Source organism: Haematobia irritans, chromosome 5, assembly GCF_050003625.1.
Source record: "Haematobia irritans isolate KBUSLIRL chromosome 5, ASM5000362v1, whole genome shotgun sequence".
Lineage (NCBI taxonomy): Eukaryota > Metazoa > Arthropoda > Insecta > Diptera > Muscidae > Haematobia > Haematobia irritans.
Window position 1 is genome coordinate 126,390,069 of NC_134401.1, and position 8,200 is coordinate 126,398,268.

Consider the following 8,200-nt stretch of genomic DNA (forward strand, 5'->3'; position numbering starts at 1 on the left):
TAAGATTTCTGTAAAACTAGAATCTTATGTAGTCTCCATATGAAGCATAAAAAATATTTCGTGATCTCCCAGAAAGCTCCTCGTTACAAAATACAACCTCTTCCACAACCCTTAATTTCGAATAGGGAAAACTTTAACTGAAGATCCAAGTGTTGCCAAAAGTTATAAATTTGCATCCTAAAACTAGGCACCGTTATTAAGTTTTTATCAAAAACTTACAAACGGTTTGATATATACTATCCAGTTCACAAACCACTTCAATAATGAAATAAACAAAGCCATTAAAATAACGTCCTAAAAGTAGGCAACACAATTACTCTTTATTTATCTTAACTAATTCCCAATAAACACAGGATGAGCGTTTTTCAAATGCAACACCTCTTCAGTTTGAGGGTAAATATCATTTTCAACATAAATTCAACTTGACTTGAAAAAGCTCATCTTCAATTCATCTTCAATTTGTTTGCGAATTACAACCAATTTGGCAAAATGTTGACGAAAACTTTGAAAATGTGTTGAAGATAATTGGAGAAAACTTTGACAAAACACTACCCTGAAATGCAACGAAAAAACCACATGGTTTTCAATACTACTTTGGACAACAAAGTTCGTGGAAGATATACAAAAATGTGGAAATTTTTTAATAATCAATTGAAATTGCTTATAATAATTGGTAAGTAAAACTAAAACACGAAATGAAAACTTTAAGGAAGTCACTAAACTCAAATCTCTTTGCAGACAACAAAAATATTTGGATGCTGATTCTTGGACACATTAAGAGGCTGGCCGATGAAAAATGGTAGTGGCTTATCGAGAAGAGAAAGTTTCCATAAATCAAAGTGCAACCAAAAAAACTTGGTATTTATGATTTTCCATATCAACAACTACTGGATGATAATTCGCAATTCACAAAATAACAAATTAAACCGATGATGCGATATAAATTAAACTATCGATGTGATATAGTTTAATTTATATCGCATCATCGGTTTAATTTGTTATTTTGTGAATTGAAATTGCTGGAAATTTATTCCAATTATCTGGACATCAAGTTCCTGAAAATTGCCAGTATTTTAATAACAACAATTTTGTAACACCAACGTTCTTGAGGAAATCACGAAGTACGTGGTCAGTTGGAAGAAATACAAATTGGTAAGTCAAAATAAAAAGTGAAATGAAAACGTAATGGAAATCACAAAACTCGATTGTTTTGCAGAAAACTAAAATCATTGAATGGTATATTCTTGGAAGATGTTGGCCGATGAAAAACCGATGAAGGAAACAACAAAGAAAAGTTTTCAGAAAACTTACAAAGTGCAACCAATTAAAACAAAGTGCAACAATTCCTATATCAAGAACTTCTGGATGAAAATGTGCAACATCGGTTTAATTTGTTATTTTGTGAATTGAAATTGCTGGAAATTTATTCCAATTATCTGGTCATCAAGTTCCTGAAAATTGCCAGTATTTTAATAACAATTTTGTAACACCAACGTTCTTGAGGAAATCACGAAGTACGCGGTCAGTTGGAAGAAATACAAATTGGTAAGTCAAAATAAAAAGTGAAATGAAAACATAATGGAAATCACAAAACTCGATTGTTTTGCAGAAAACTAAAATCATTGGATGGTATATTCTTGGAAGATGTTGGCCGATGAAAAACCGATGAAGGGAACAACAAAGAAAAGTTTTCAGAAAACTTACAAAGTGCAACCAATTAAAACAAAGTGCAACAATTCCTATATCAAGAACTTCTGGATGAAAATGTGCATTACATCAATTTACATCCCGTCATCAGTTTGATATTTTGTGATTTCCTCTTGCTGGAATCTATTCTAACACACAAGCCAGCAAGTTCCTCGATAGTAATTATTTCAAATTGCCAGCATATTAATGACACCAACATTATGGAGGAAATGGAATTATACATGTAAAAATGTTTAAGATATTTAAAGTTGTATTCATAGTTTTATTTATTAATACGTTTAATAAGATAATTACATTTTGATTGGTATAATATTATTATTCTTATATATTATTAATGTTATTTTTAAGATTATTATATTTGTTAACGAAAAAAATAATAAAATTTACAAAATCCCTAGAAATTTAGTATTGACTTTCAGTTAGAACTAGGATTGACTTCCATACAAATTGTGGTTTGAAAGTATTCGCAACAGTGGTAATTTTTTATTTTTCTCACATTGAAAACTGTTTGAGAAATTATTGAGTAGCGATGCATTTCAATTTGAGGATTACAATTGAGAAATTATTGCTATTGCGTTGAATTTTACTGTTGAGGGTAATGTCTGTTTTTTGTTGAGAACGCGATTTTCTCAACAATTTCTCAACTTGAATATTACCCTAATCCTTTGAAAAAATGTTTGAAAAATTATTGAATTTTAGTATTTTTCAAACGTTTGTGTTTATTGGGTTATTATATACATCTTTGAAACAGAGAATGAAGCCGACCCGTTTTTGTCGGCTGCGGCTAACACTAAATCTTTGCCTCCGGCGGCGTCGACTTCACGGCTAAGTCGATATAAATTTGCCCATTATAAAATATATTTGAAGTTATTCGAATGCTAATGAGATAAGTTGTACAACCAAACAAATTTACTTTTCATTCAAATTTCCTGAGCTAAATTTTTGCAAAATTATTATAGCAGCTTGAAAATGATTGATTATGGGTAGAAGGTTCAAAATTTTGTAAAAATACGACAATTATGTGTACAATTTTCTGATTTAAATCGATATTTTTGATTAATTGGCGGCAAATTTGAGTCGACATATTCGGCGGCGTTGTCGACTGGCACAAAATGGTCGGCTGCGACAGAATTCGGCGGCGCGACTTGGCGGCTTCATTCTCTGCTTTGAACATCTCTTTATAAATGAAAATATCGTATATGATCGATAAACGCAAAAACTACTGGACCGATCTGGACCAAATATTCGTACATGATCAATGAGCCGAAGATCTGTCTCAGCTAAACGGTGCAACGTTTAGTTATTTTGTGTTATTGACCTCACTCAAGAACTACGACACAGATTTTGACAAAATTTTATGCGCAAGCTCTATGGTCCGTGAGTGCTATTTATGTGCAGTTTGAAGTTCGGCCGATAGATGGCGCAATTTATTTTATTAATGTTTTTAATTTTTCAACCGAAAGACAACATGTAGTTATTTTTTGGGTGCTTAATCGGTAAGCATCTTTTCATGAAAATAATACATTAATAAAGTGAATAAATTTTTCTTATTTGCTACTTATAATTGCGCGATTAGCATATGCTGTGTACAGGTGAAGACGCGGACTCTTTATGTAGTTTGTAGTGGTGTTAATTAGTCCGATACCGACTCATGCCTTACATATTTTTTGAAAAAATTAAAAATTAATTTAAATAAATATAACTATCTTAAACCCTATTTGCGCGATAACCCTACGTTAAGTTTCGATAAAAGCGTTTGGCATTTAATCATCATTATACGTATAGTTTTTGTGTCGAATCCGTTATGGTTTTAAGTCGTATATGTCGTAGTTTTTGTTTCATTTTTTTAAACTCATTTTCATTCATTCATTTTCATTCGGCGCTTATATCATGTACGAAAATTTGGTGAATATCATACATGTTATTTTTATTTATATTGTTACGAATTTGATATTTCTAGATTGAAGTTTATTCAAATTAATTTCCGTCAATTTAAAATTTCACATTGTAACGGTCAAATTACGTCATTTTCTAGTACTTTCCTAAACATCTTTTGTGTTCTTAGTTTCCCAATCGTTCATTGTAAAGTAACCCCTTTTGTTTTGTTATCGTCATTGCTTATTGTTATAGTTGTAGTAATATGACCATAATCATTTATGCCTGTGCGACATCTGCCAGATAGTAGAATGTTCTAGATGATTGTAGCCAATACAATGAGCATAAGCCGATAAATATGTGCGATATCGCCAGTGCGACATCTACCAGATAGTAGTAGAATAGTCTGGAATGATGCTTTGAGGTCAGTCGTAAGCTAAAATTCATACAGTACACATCGCAGAGAAAATAAGTGAAACCTATCAGTTAAGCAAATAAATTGTAGATTGTCGTTATTTGGAAAGAACTGTGTTTTAGTAACGGGTTATTAAACACGCCTCAATATAAAAACGTAACAATATAGATACGTTCGAATATGTAACAGTTTGGCTGATAAGTCCCCGGTCTAACAAAGATAAAGAAATTTTTTTTGTCAAAATTCGTTTTCATTATTCAACATAGTTTCCTTCAAAAGCGATACAACGATTATAACAACCTTCCAATATTTTGATGCCATTTTTGTAGTACTCCTTCTGTTTTGCCTCAAAATAGGCCTCAGGTTCGGCGATCACCTCTTCATTGCAGCCAAATTTTTTTCCTGCGAGCATCCTTTTGAGGTCTGAGAAACAAGGAAAAGTCGCTGTGGGCCAGATCTGGAGAATACGGTGTGTGGGGAAGCAATTCGAAGCCCAATTCATGAATCGTTCTCAATGACTTGTGGCACGGTGCGTTGTCTTGGTGGAACAACACTTTTTTTCTTCTTCATACGGGGCCGTTTTGCCGCGATTTCGACCTTCAAACGCTCCAATAACGCTATATAATAATCACTGTTTATGGTTTTTCCCTTCTCAAGATAATCGATAAAAATTATTCCATGCGCATCCCAAAAAACAGAGGCCATTACTTTGCCAGCGGACTTTTGAGTCTTTCCACGCTTCGGAGACGGTTCACCGGTCGCTGTCCACTCAGCCAACTGTGGATTGGACTCAGGAGTGTAGTGATGGAGCCATGTTTCATCCATTGTCACATATCGACGGAAAAAATCGGGTGTATTCGGTGTGTATTACGAATTAACAGCTGCAAACACCGCTCAGAATCATCAACACGTTGTTGTTTTTGGTCAAATGAGAGCTCGCGCGGAGCTTCCGCATATCCAAATATTGATGAATGATATGACCAACACGTTCCTTTGATATCTTTGGGTTAGGTTAGGTTATGTGGCAGCCCGATGTATCGGGCTCACTCAGACTATTCAGTCCATTGTGATACCACAGTGGTGAACTTCTCTCTTATCACTGAGTGCTGCCCGATTCCATGTTAAGCTCAATGACAAGGGACCTCCTTTTTATAGCCGAGTCCGAACGGCGTTCCACATTCCAGTGAAACCACTTAGAGAAGCTTTGAAACCCTCAGAAATGTCACCAGCATTACTGAGGTGGGATAATCCACCGCTGAAAAACCTTTTGGTGTTCGGTCGTAGCAGGAATCGAACCCACGACCTTGTGTATGCAAGGCGGGCATGCTAACCATTGCCCACTGTGATATCTTTAAGGCCTCTGCTATTTCGATCAACTTCATTTTACGGTCATTCAAAATCATTTTATGGATTTTTTAGATGTTTTCGTCGGTAACCACCTCTTTCGAGCGTCCACTGCGTTCACCGTCCTCCGTGCTCATTTCACCACGCTTGAATTTTGCATACCTTCAAACGCTCCAATAACGCCATATAATAGGAACTGCTGATGGTTTTTCCCTTCTCAAGATAATCGATAAAAATTATTCCATGCGCATCCCAAAAAACAGAGGCCATTACTTTGTCAGCGGACTTTTGAGTCTTTCCACGCTTCGGAGACGATTCACCGGTCAATGTCCACTCAGCCGACTGTCGATTGGACTCAGGAGTGTAGTGATGGAGCCATGTTATTACGAGTTAACAGCTGCAAACACCGCTCAGAATCATCAACACGTTGTTGTTTTTGTTCAAATGAGAGCTCTCGCGGCACCCATTTTGCACAGAGCTTCCGCATATCCAAATATTGATGAATGATATGACCAACACGTTCCTTTGATATCTTTAAGCCCTCTGCTATCTCGATCAACTACATTTTACGGTCATTCAAAATCATTTTATGGATTTTTTTGATGTTTTCGTCGGTAACCACCTCTTTCGGGCGTTCACCGTCCTCCGTGCTCATTTTACCACGCTTGGATTTTGCATACCAATCAATTATTGTTGATTTCCCTGGGGCAGAGATCGGAAACTCTTATCAAGCCAAGTTTTTGCTTCCACCGTATTTTTTCCCTTCATAAAACAGTATCTTATCAAAACACGAAATTCCTTTTTTTCCATTTTTTTTCACAATAAATAAGTAGCTTCACAAAAGACCCTATATCTCACAAACTAATTGACTTACAGACGTCAAATTTTGATACGAATCATTTGAAGGTTGGTACTATATAAAAATAATATGCATTTAATACTGACGACGCCATCTATGTGTCAGACCGGGGACTTATCAGCCAACCTGTTAGATACGTTCGAATATGTAGATAAAGATTAGTTATGATTGCTAGATAAAAGAAATTGAGTGTAATTGTGTTGCCTACTTTTAGGGCGTGAGTTTATTACACTTCTTTCAAAAGCTTTGTTTATTTGTATTCAACGAATTTTTATGTGGTTTCTGAATTGGATAGTATATATCAAACTTTCAGAAGCTTCCGATAACAGTTCACTAACGGTGCCCAGTTTTAGGATGCAAATTTATAACTGTTGGCAACGCTAGGATCTTCGGCTAGGATCTTCGGCTAGGATCTTCGCTAGGATCTTCGGCTAAAGCTATCCCTATTTGAAATTAACGGTTGTGTAAGAGTTTATATTTTCTTAAAAGGAGCTTTCTGGAAGATCATGTAACATTTTCCATCCTTCTCATATGAAGACTACAAAAGATTCTAGATTTATAAGAACCAATTTAGTTTGAATTTTACAGTAATCTTAAACATGTCACTTAAGCGTGCAAAAACATTGTATGATATAACACGTTAATATGGTCAAAAATTTTGCCGGACCGAATCTTAAATATCCTTCGATAGTAATATAGGGCCCTATCTCAGATAATTGACTTAAATGGTACGATTTGTGTAGTTAAAGTTGAAATTTGTAAACTACATTTTAGAAGCATTTTTTTCAAATTCTTTAGGAAATCTTATGTTAATTTTAATCAGTTTACAAGGGGGCTAAATTAAAGTAAGCACTAATATCAGTTCTTTTTAGTGTTCGTTATGTGACCAAAAAATACAAAGTGAAAATTGCTGATTTCATAGGTCCAAGAAATCAATTCGGGAGATAAGGGGTTATATTAAAACTGATGTATACCAAATTGTGAATATATCTTTATGGACCTTAATTACTTCTAGTTTCGAATACCAAGCAATTAAAAAAATTTGCGGCTTCCATGTTCTCAAAAAATCAAAAAATTCTAGTTCTTGCAAACAGTTCTCTCATATGCCTGAAATTTGGAAACCTGCGTTGTTTTAGGGACGTTCAAAACAAAAAATATATATCTATTATTTTTATCATCCCTGAAATTGCATGCATAAAATATATATCTAGTGGGAAAAATACAAAAAATATAATGTTAAGAAAAAATATGAACATAATTGTCAAAAGTTGAGTATTTTTATGCGCTCTCTCTCTCTTTAGTTTGCTTACAAGCTCGAGCTTACCGAGTTTCCCATTTATCCAGTTGATTATATCCGCATACTCTCTTCACTCAACAGGTTAATTTTGTGTATCTAGTCAAGAAACGAGTAGTTCGGTTTTTACTTTTGTACGGCGCGGACGGTTGTCGGGTTATTCTCATTTTCGTGCTCTGTGGAATTGCAAATTATATATGAGAGTGCAAAATATAAAAATTCGCTGGAGAGGAATTAAAAAAGTGACAAAGAATGTTTGTTTAATTTATTTGCAAAAAGACGGTTCATTCTGTCTAATAGCAATCAACATGTATTCTAGTTGTATGTTAATATTGTTCAATGTGTGTATCCATCGTAAATGGCTTAGTGTATGTGCAAGCTTACCAGTGCTGCCGCTAGTGAAAAATTGAGTGAAGTAGATTTTGGAAAAAAGTGGAGTAGATTGAATAAAATTGAAGTAGCATACATTTTTGAAAACATAACAATAGAATTCATTTTATCATACCCTCCACCATAGGATGGGGGGTATATTAACATTCCGTTTGTAACACATCGAAATATTGCTGTAAGACCCCATAAAGTATATTCTGGGTCGTGGTGAAATTCTGAGTCGATCTGAGCATGTCTGTCCGTCCGTCCGTCTGTTGAAATCACGCTAACTTCCGAACAAAAGAAGCTATCGACTTGAAACTTGGCACAAGTATTT

General features: G+C 34.7%; 1 long non-coding RNA gene across 1 annotated transcript; it reads left to right on the forward strand.

Annotated features, from left to right (window-relative positions):
• Positions 1–351: 351 nt before the first annotated feature.
• On the forward strand, positions 352–1,915 carry LOC142239108 (uncharacterized). The gene is made up of 4 exons (XR_012722917.1): positions 352–673; positions 739–1,152; positions 1,217–1,545; positions 1,610–1,915. It is a non-coding gene; the product is annotated as an uncharacterized LOC142239108 (long non-coding RNA).
• Positions 1,916–8,200: the final 6,285 nt, after the last annotated feature.